Source organism: Thunnus thynnus, chromosome 6, assembly GCF_963924715.1.
Source record: "Thunnus thynnus chromosome 6, fThuThy2.1, whole genome shotgun sequence".
Taxonomy (NCBI): Eukaryota; Metazoa; Chordata; class Actinopteri; order Scombriformes; family Scombridae; genus Thunnus; species Thunnus thynnus.
In genome coordinates, this window is record NC_089522.1 from 34,388,882 (window position 1) to 34,398,881 (window position 10,000).

Below are 10,000 nucleotides of genomic sequence, written 5' to 3' on the forward strand. Positions count from 1 at the left end.
ATTCAGCCGCTCTGAGACGCCGCTGCTCCACAACTTCAGTCCAGACTGAACAACAACCGCTGGCTGGAGTTTCAGGAACGTCGTACGAGCAGCGGGAATCTTTGGGAATCTCACAGTTCAATTCAGAATCAATTCTTGATTGAATGATTAGAAAAGGCGATTGTAAAAAAATGATGATGAGTTTAAAAGTGATGACACATGTCTGGTTATGAGAGGTGAAGCCACTTTGTTCTGTCTGTTCCCGCCATGTAGCCGGTTAGCTAACGCTACTCTGCCAGCTGTTTGCAGATATCAGACTGAAACAGCAGCAGCAGATTAATCCGTTTCTTTCCTGTCTGACTGCTTATCAATCGTCTGTGGCTCGGATCATGATGGAGATGCTGCAGATGTCGTATTGTATTGTGTGTGTATCAAAGCTGATATATCTGATTAAAAACACGTCAGTGAGTCACACCGCTGCACTGGGTCACATGTTCCTTCATCATCAAGAGTTTGTTTAGAAACGGCTCCACAGACTAATAACAGCATCATGTTTTCAGTCTCCAGAGAGTAGTTCTGTGTAACATCTGTCTCTTGTTACATTAAATACATCAGTTGAGCTTTAAATGCTCACTAAGTCTAATCGCAAAAACTTTTAATATAGAATATAATTTTACCTTTATTTAATAGTTGTCAGGTGAACATATTTGTGTTATTTTCATGTTTGGCTACATTGTATCCATGGTAACGATGCAGCTATAAAGCATCACCGCGGGAACGAGTCAGACCAGGTGAGTGTGTGACTGTTAAACCTGTAAATATTAATGAACAGCTGATCTGAGAGAGAATTAATTACTAATTATAACTATACTGACATTCAGAGTGATTATCTAAGTGAACTGATTCATCTGTATCAATAGTGTCTTTTATCTAATCTGTAATATAGTGAGTCTTTGATCAAGGTTCGACCGTCGGCCCTGTAATTTGTTATTTAACGGTTATTAAGCTTCGTCACAGGAATCATTTATCAGTATTGTAAGTTTCCTTTGATTATGATTTTATTTATGTTAAATAGTTTTACAGACCGGGCTCGTATCACTGAATCGACATCGGAGCGTCTTCGTTGGAGTCAACTGACGTTACTAACTGTCAGCCGTTAGTCCACCTTCATCATCATCATCACAACACGACGCAGAGACTGTCAGCGATATAAAAGAAACTTAACGGAGGCATTATAAACTGTGAGGTTAATATAGTCCCTCGTTACATAAGGCAGACGCTACTGAGCATGTGCAGGAACGCTCCTCTGTTTACAGCTTCATTACCAACAACCTCCAGATAATTATGTGGGTTTATATTCTGAACAGCACAGTTCATGTTCTGTCATTTAGGCCGACGGCTGTAAATACCTTATTGTGCCTGAAAATAACACGGTATTTTATTCTGAAAATTACGTTTGAAAAGTGTCTTTGTGTTATATTTGAGCTGTAACGGCAGCTCCTGCAGAGAGAGTTTGTTGAGAGAGTTTGTGAGGAGCCTGACAGTGTGGCTGTGAGACTGATAAACAAGATACATAAATGTGGGATTTATGTTCTGCTTTAATGGAAGTTTTTCACCTTTACATGAGAAAAAAAAAGGCTTCAAGGATGAAGACTCTCCTCTCTGTGGATTAACAGTGTCTCACTTCACTTTTATCGGCTACATGACTGAAGTCGGTGGAATTTTGTTTTCAATCCGGCATGAAAAAGAGCTTCACAACACACAAAGACACGTTTCAGTCAGACAATGAGGAGCTGCGCGTGTTAATGCGAGATGCAGGAGTTTCAGATTAAGAGTCTTTATTGCATTTCAAGGAAACTTTCCCAACAGGGTGAAAGTGTTCTTTATCTTCAAAAAGTATTTATTCAAAAACATGTTGGAAGGAGGAGGGGTTGTCTTATATTCAGGGCCGGTACAGTACTACAATATCCACGAGCCTCGGCTGCTGTTGCTATGGAGAAGAAGCCGGTCAGAGCGGTAACGCGACGCTACAGTTGCTGAATTTACTCTAAAGTGAGCCAGAAAATCTGAAACATTGTAAAATCCCTTTTCTCGACATCTTAACAGAGTTTTAAGCTTTGTGATTGGCTGTTTCTTGCCAAAATGCACCCTGGGAGTCGTAGTTGTAACTTCTACCCTGATGTTTTTACGTAGCTTCCACTTTTTTACTGAAGAAGCAGATATTTTCTAACACAGTTGTTCAACCAGGAGAGTCTCAGAAACTGAGAGTCTCTGATATTGTTTATGGTTTTGTCTTGACGAGATGACAGCTCTGATGGCACTAATGAGGTTTTGGGTCCAATCGACTGGAGGTCTCGTTATATTTTGGTTACTAACGGAGACACACAGTCAGAACACTTTTATCTCTTGTACTGAAAAAGACGAGAGAAGAAGGATGGTCAGCTGTCAGACGTCCTTGAATGCATCACTTTCATCCTCCAGGTTGTATGTGTTGATGTGATGACTGTTCGTGTGTGTGTGTGTGTGTGTGTGTGTGTGTGTGTGTGTGTGTGTGTGTGTGTGTGTGTTGATGTGTTGAAGTGATTGTACTATGTGTGTGTGTTCATTGTTTGGGTCCAACCTGCATCATTAATCAGGAATGTGAGAGTGTGAGGCTCCTGTTACTGGGTCACAACAAGGGAACGAACAAACGCACACACACACACACACACACACACACACACACACACACACACACACACACACACACACACACACACACACACGGTGTCACCTCTCTCACTCAGCCTCGTCTCCTCTCATCTGTGTCCTCGTGATAAAAGTTTGTTTTTGGTTTCAGGGAATTTTCTCTCTAATCATGATCACACTCACACTGAACACACACACACACACACACACACTGAACACACACACTCACACTGAACACACACACACACACACTCACACTGAACACACACACTCACACACACACACTGAACACACACACACACACACTCACACTGAACACACACACACACACTCACACTGAACACACACACACACACACACTGAACACACACACACTCACACTGAACACACACACACACACACTGAACACACACACACACACTGAACACACACACACTCACACTGAACACACACACTCACACTGAACACACACACACACACTCACACTGAACACACACACACACACACTGAACACACACACACACACTGAACACACACACTCACACTGAACACACACACTCACACTCACATTGAACACACACACACACACACTGAACACACACACACACACACTGAACACACACACACACACTCACATTGAACACACACACTCACACTCACACTGAACACACACACTCACACTGAACACACACACTCATACTGAACACACACACACACACTCACACACACACACACACTCACATTGAACACACACTCACACTGAACACACACACTCACACTGAACACACACACTCACACTGAACACACACACACACACACTCACACTGAACACACACACTCACACTGAACACACACACTCATACTGAACACACACACACACACACTCACACTGAACACACACACACACTGAACACACACACACACACTCACACTGAACACACACACTCACATTGAACACACACACTCACACTCACACTGAACACACACACTCACACTGAACACACACACTCACACTGAACACACACACACACACTCACACTGAACACACACACACACACTGAACACACACACTCATACTGAACACACACACACACACTGAACACACACACACTCACACTGAACACACACACTCATACTGAACACACACACTCATACTGAACACACACACACACACTCACACTGAACACACACACTCACACTGAACACACACACACACACACTCACACTGAACACACACACACACACTCACACTGAACACACACACTCACACTGAACACACACACACACTGAACACACACACACTCACACTGAACACACACACTCACACTGAACACACACACACACACTCACACTGAACACACACACACACACTCACACTGAACACACACACACACACACACACTGAACACACACACTCACACTGAACACACACACACACACTCACACTGAACACACACTCACACTCACACTGAACACACACACTCACACTGAACACACACTCACACTGAACACACACACTCACACTGAACACACACACACACTCACACTGAACACACACACACACTCACACTGAACACACACACTCACACTGAACACACACACTCACACTGAACACACACACACACTGAACACACACACACACTCACACTGAACACACACACACACTCACACTGAACACACACACTCACACTGAACACACACACACTCACACTGAACACACACACTCACACTGAACACACACACACACTGAACACACACACACACTCACACTGAACACACACACACACTCACACTGAACACACACACTCACACTGAACACACACACTCATACTGAACACACACACACACACTAAACACACACACACACACACACTCACACTGAACACACACACACACACACTCACACTGAACACACACACACACTGAACACACACACTCACACTGAACACACACACACACACTGAACACACACACACTCACACTGAACACACACACTCACACTGAACACAAACACACACTCACACTGAACACACACACACACTCACACTGAACACACACACTCACACTGAACACACACACACTCACACTGAACACACACACTCACACTGAACACAAACACACACTCACACTGAACACACACACACACTCACACTGAACACACACACTCATACTGAACACACACACACACACACTCACACTGAACACACACACACACACACACTCACACTGAACACACACACACACTGAACACACACACACACACTGAACACACACACACACTCATACTGAACACACACACACACACTAAACACACACACACACACACACACTCACACTGAACACACACACACACTGAACACACACACACACACTGAACACACACACACTCACACTGAACACACACACACACTCACACTGAACACACACACACTCACACTGAACACACACACTCACACTGAACACAAACACACACTCACACTGAACACACACACTCATACTGAACACACACACACACACTGAACACACACACTCACACTGAACACACACACTCATACTGAACACACACACACACACTGAACACACACCACACTCACACTGAACACACACACACTCACACTGAACACACACACTCATACTGAACACACACACACACACTGAACACACACACACTCACACTGAACACACACACACTCACTGAACACACACACACTCACACTGAACACACACACACTCACACTGAACACACACACACACACTGAACACACACACACACACTGAACACACACTCACACACATCCTGAACACACACACTCACACTGAACACACACACACAGTGAACATTTCACTCTTTGTGTCACTTTCTTGGGTTTTTATTTCACTAATAGCAGATTTTCATTCATTCTGAGCCATAAAGGAGTTTAATGAACCATAAAAGTAATTTGCTTATATTTTGTGTCAGAACAGGAAGTGACATCACCTGACGTCAGGAGACTCTCCTCTCCTCCCAGACGTGAGGTTGACAGTCGGACTCTCTTGAGAGGAAGTCCAGATGAATCCTGCTCACAGCTGCTGCAGATAACGAACCTCGCTGACTCAGCGCTTTGGAAAATATAACAAACTCTAATAAAAGCAGATTAAAGATGGCCGCCGAGCTAATAAAGATCATAATGGATGGAGATGACGCTCGTCAGACCCCAGCGTGACGTTTCTTTAAGTCGACATTAAAATAATCAATAAAACAAACTGCAACACATAAATGAAGCTGATTTAATGGCCGTCGCCGGGTTACCTGCTGAAACTGCTGCTTTATAGAGTGACCTCATCAAAGGATGAAGATTTACTTTATTACAACGTTAACATGCACAATATCAATGTTCAGATGTTGTCCTCTGCAGGGCCGCCTCATTTCCTGTGACGCCGTTACAGCCGCTCACGATGACACGTAACCAACGAACAACCCAAAACTAAAATAAACGAGAATAAAACTAAATAAAATCAATAATCAATCAATCAATAAGACACAAACTGTGACAAAATGTTTTACAAATAAAAACTAAACGATGACGCAAAAAACATACGAATGAATGAATGAACTCTTGAGTGTGTGTGTGTGTGTGTGTGTGTGTGTTCAGTGTGAGAGTGTGTGTGTGTGTGTGTGTGTGTGTGTGTGTGTGTGTGTGTGTGAAAAAAGTAAACAGCACTTTTCCCACTGACCATGTGATAAACTGTTGTAACCATGGTAACTGTATACAGCTGCAAAAACGCATCAACAATGATGTTGAAGATAAGTGATGAACCATGATGTCGTCCGTAGCAACGGGCGTTAAATCGTCCGTCTCTTATGTCAGTTTCTCCGTGAAAGTTGCTGAACTGGTGAAAAACTTCTTAAGAGGAAACTCTGAGCTGGAAGATTTAGTGTGAATACAACCCCAGATGTCTGAAGACCAGGTTTATTTTAATGAATTTAATTTTATATAAGCACGTTTTTCATGACAAGATAACGAGCTCATCCAGCTGTGATGCAGAATAAAGATTTGACATCTTTAAAAAATTGCAATAAAAGTCCAAAACATGACTGAAAAACAGGAGAAAAACTATGAAATATGGTTAAAATGGTTTTACCTGGAGAGCGTGTGGAGGCTCCTGCTGTGATCAGTCCTGCAGAGACAAACAGAGACACAAGAGACGAGTTAACTCACGTTTACACCACAACATCCACACACATCGACTCTGTCAGCTTCACGTTCATCCTCACAGACGACGCTGAGATAACCAAACGTTAGAAACACTCAAGCAGCCATTTGTTCTTCTGAAGATGTTTGATGTGTGATTATATGTGTTGGAATGTGTGGAGGTTAAGCCTTCAGTAGCAGCAGGACCCGCGTTACCTGGACTTAACTTTATTAATGTAGCACAAAACACACAAACACACTCACACAGACGGTTTTTAAAGCTGTTCGGTGTCTCCTGGGAGACCAGGAGGCGTTCTGATGGTTCTAGGTCGGATCCTGACTCACTAGAAGTCTCTGCTCCTGACGCTAACATGCACAACAGGAAACTGGGAGAGTTTTCGGGTGATTTAATGACGGTAAAACACGCAGCGGACGGCTGCACATTTATCAACATGTAATATCCGTCCTGCTCCCTCCTCGTGCTGCAACATTAACTGTTCATCTCTGAATGTCACGGCCATGAAGATACAACCTCTACTTCTTCTACAGATTTAATACGCAGCTTCCTCATTTTTATTTTCTCTTTATTAAGGCTAACAAGGCTGCAGACAGACTGCAGTCACAGCACTGATGTACTGTTCTTACAAGGGATGTGCCCGAATACCAAATATGAAGTACAAACAGTGGGTTTTATACGAATATTTGCAAAGTGTTTCCAAAGAGACTCTCCATCACCTGTCGTTCCTCTTCTCCTTTCCACAAAGTTAGGTTGTAAAAAAATAGGCAATAAATGAAAAGTGCAAATCAATAATCACCTCTGAAGTTCTTCCCTACATGTTCCAGGCTGTGCTGTCTGTGTGTTCTGGGTGTATAAATAGGTAGAGGTCTGTCTGCAACGAGGTGATGAGTAAAGTTTGATCTCAGTAGTCAGCGCAGTCGTCTCTGATCTGAGACTCCAGTTAGAGACCCGGTGTGGGGACCAACTTCATAAGGTAGTTTATTCATGAACACTTATTATAACACTTTAATTATATAAAATTAAAAGTGTCATAAAAACAAAAACAGGATTTTTAAGCCTCTTTCCACTTTTATTCAAATACAAATACAAATAATTTTGCTGCCTCAACAAATACAAATACAAATACAGATACAGATACAGATACAGATACTGGGATCTCTGCACATCCCTGGTTCTTACTATGTTGTTGTGGTTTTGGGGGTCAGTTTCCTTTCAGTTAGACCTCCTACTTGGAGCTTGATCGATACTGACCCAGGTGTATTAATATTTTGTGGATCCTCCTGCAGGTGTAAACATCAACACATGTGGAGAATATTTTGTTTCCTGACTTTGTTTTTGGGAAATTCAGACATGAACCTGGACCCAGAGGACGACTGTAACTCTGCTGTTAAAGTTCATGAATCAGGATCCTAATGACACGTAACCCAGTCGACCAAGAATTACTGAAAAATGTTAAAAAGAGTAAAACATTCTGTCTCCCCGACAAAAACGAGATGTGACAGATGGACGAATGAATGAATGAACTTCTGTTCAGGTCTCATTCAAAACCTAAACAGGAGTTTTGCCTTTTTTTCTATTAACCACGTGATAGACGCCTGTAACCACGGTAACTGTAGACAAGAGAGTTGGCGACAGCTGCGGCCTCGAAATGCTTAAAATTAAAACTTGTGTGACACAAACGAGACTGAAAAGACTCAATGTTTGTTGACTTAAACTAACAAACTAATTTACATTTTCATCAAAAGACTAAAAACTAAATCAGGTTCAACACATCGTCTGCTTTCAGAATAAATCTGCATCGTTTCATCCTCAAAATCAACTGTTGAGACTAAACTGAGGAGGTTCCCAGTGTTCCCAGTGTTCCCAGTGTGTCTTAAACCAGCAGTCAGGTGTCCGTATGAGCAGTGAAAGAGGTTTTCCTCGCTGTAATCATTCCTCCTGTTCATACTGGATATTAAAAGATCCTTCAGATGTGCTTTCAATGTTAGTGATGGAGGCCCGTCTCAGGCAGGGGCCTCATTTAGGATCCTAGTGGCGGCCTGGTGAATCCACTTCCTTCTTCCCAACCGCAGCAGGGAGAGAAGGCCGTTATCCGGGTGGTCGGGATCCTTAATGATTCTCCCAGCCTTATTCTTGCAGCTCCTGGTGTAAATATCCTTTTAGGCAGCGTAGAGCTTCAGCTGAACTAACATCTCTTTGCGGGGCCTTGCCCCGAGGACCGAGGACCCGATGATATTAAGGGAGGTGTAGCTCCTTCCCAGACTCAGTCCGGAGCAGGTTGTTGTCCTGACACCAGCAGGTCAGGTTCCTTCAGGTAGGCCTGCTCAGTGTTATCTATGATCAGACCCACCACAGCTGTGTCGTCAATAAAACGTGATTGATACAGCAGGGGGCCCGAAACGCAGCCCTGGGGTGCTATCCGCTGTATAGAGGAGGTGTACCCGCCTGTCCGTCAGGAAGTGAAGGATCCACGTTCACAGTGAGGTGTTTAATCCAGGTCCTGGAGGGAACTGAAGCGGTAATGTCACAGAGCTGCCTTTACTGTCCAGCTGAGACGGGCTGCTGTAGAGGACGGTGGTCATGGCGTCGTCCGTAGTGAGGAGCAGGTGTGATCCTTCATCACTACAGAGGTGAGTGCTACTGGACGACAGTCATCATACTGGTCTGTCAATGTTCATTTGGGCTCCTGACTGCTGTATTAAGACACACTGGAAAAAGTGTGAACTCGTCCTTTAAATGACAGAAATGTAATGAATCAACAGCAGCGAGGCGTCTCGCAGACCTCACACACACACACACACACACATATAATACAGTACAGGCTGATGAGCGATTCCTCTCACGTCCACCTCAAATCCCTCGAGTGAGAAGGAGCGAGGAGACGATGAGGAGGAGGAGGAGGAGGAGTAGAGGGAGGAGTAGGAGGAGGAGGAGGAGGTGACTGAAGGCACATTTACCATCTGTAATCAAAAGAACTCCATGTTGGACGGTCGCCTCCCCCCTCCTTATTCTCTCTCTCTCTCTCTTCAATTTCCTTCCTTCTGTTACAAAACATGACCAGCATACTGATGGCGGGATTACACACACACGCACACACACAAACACACACACACACGAACACACACACACACACACGAACACA

General features: G+C 43.7%; 1 protein-coding gene across 5 annotated transcripts in view; it reads right to left on the reverse strand.

Annotated features, from left to right (window-relative positions):
- LOC137185194 (extracellular sulfatase Sulf-2-like) overlaps positions 1-10,000 on the reverse strand; it is a 95,119-nt gene that overhangs the window by 71,453 nt on the left and 13,666 nt on the right. For all 5 annotated transcript variants that reach the window (XM_067593520.1, XM_067593518.1, XM_067593515.1 and 2 more), the window contains exon 2: positions 6,790-6,825. The gene's annotated coding sequence lies outside the window, so the exon portion shown is untranslated. The remainder of the gene's footprint in view (positions 1-6,789; positions 6,826-10,000) is intronic.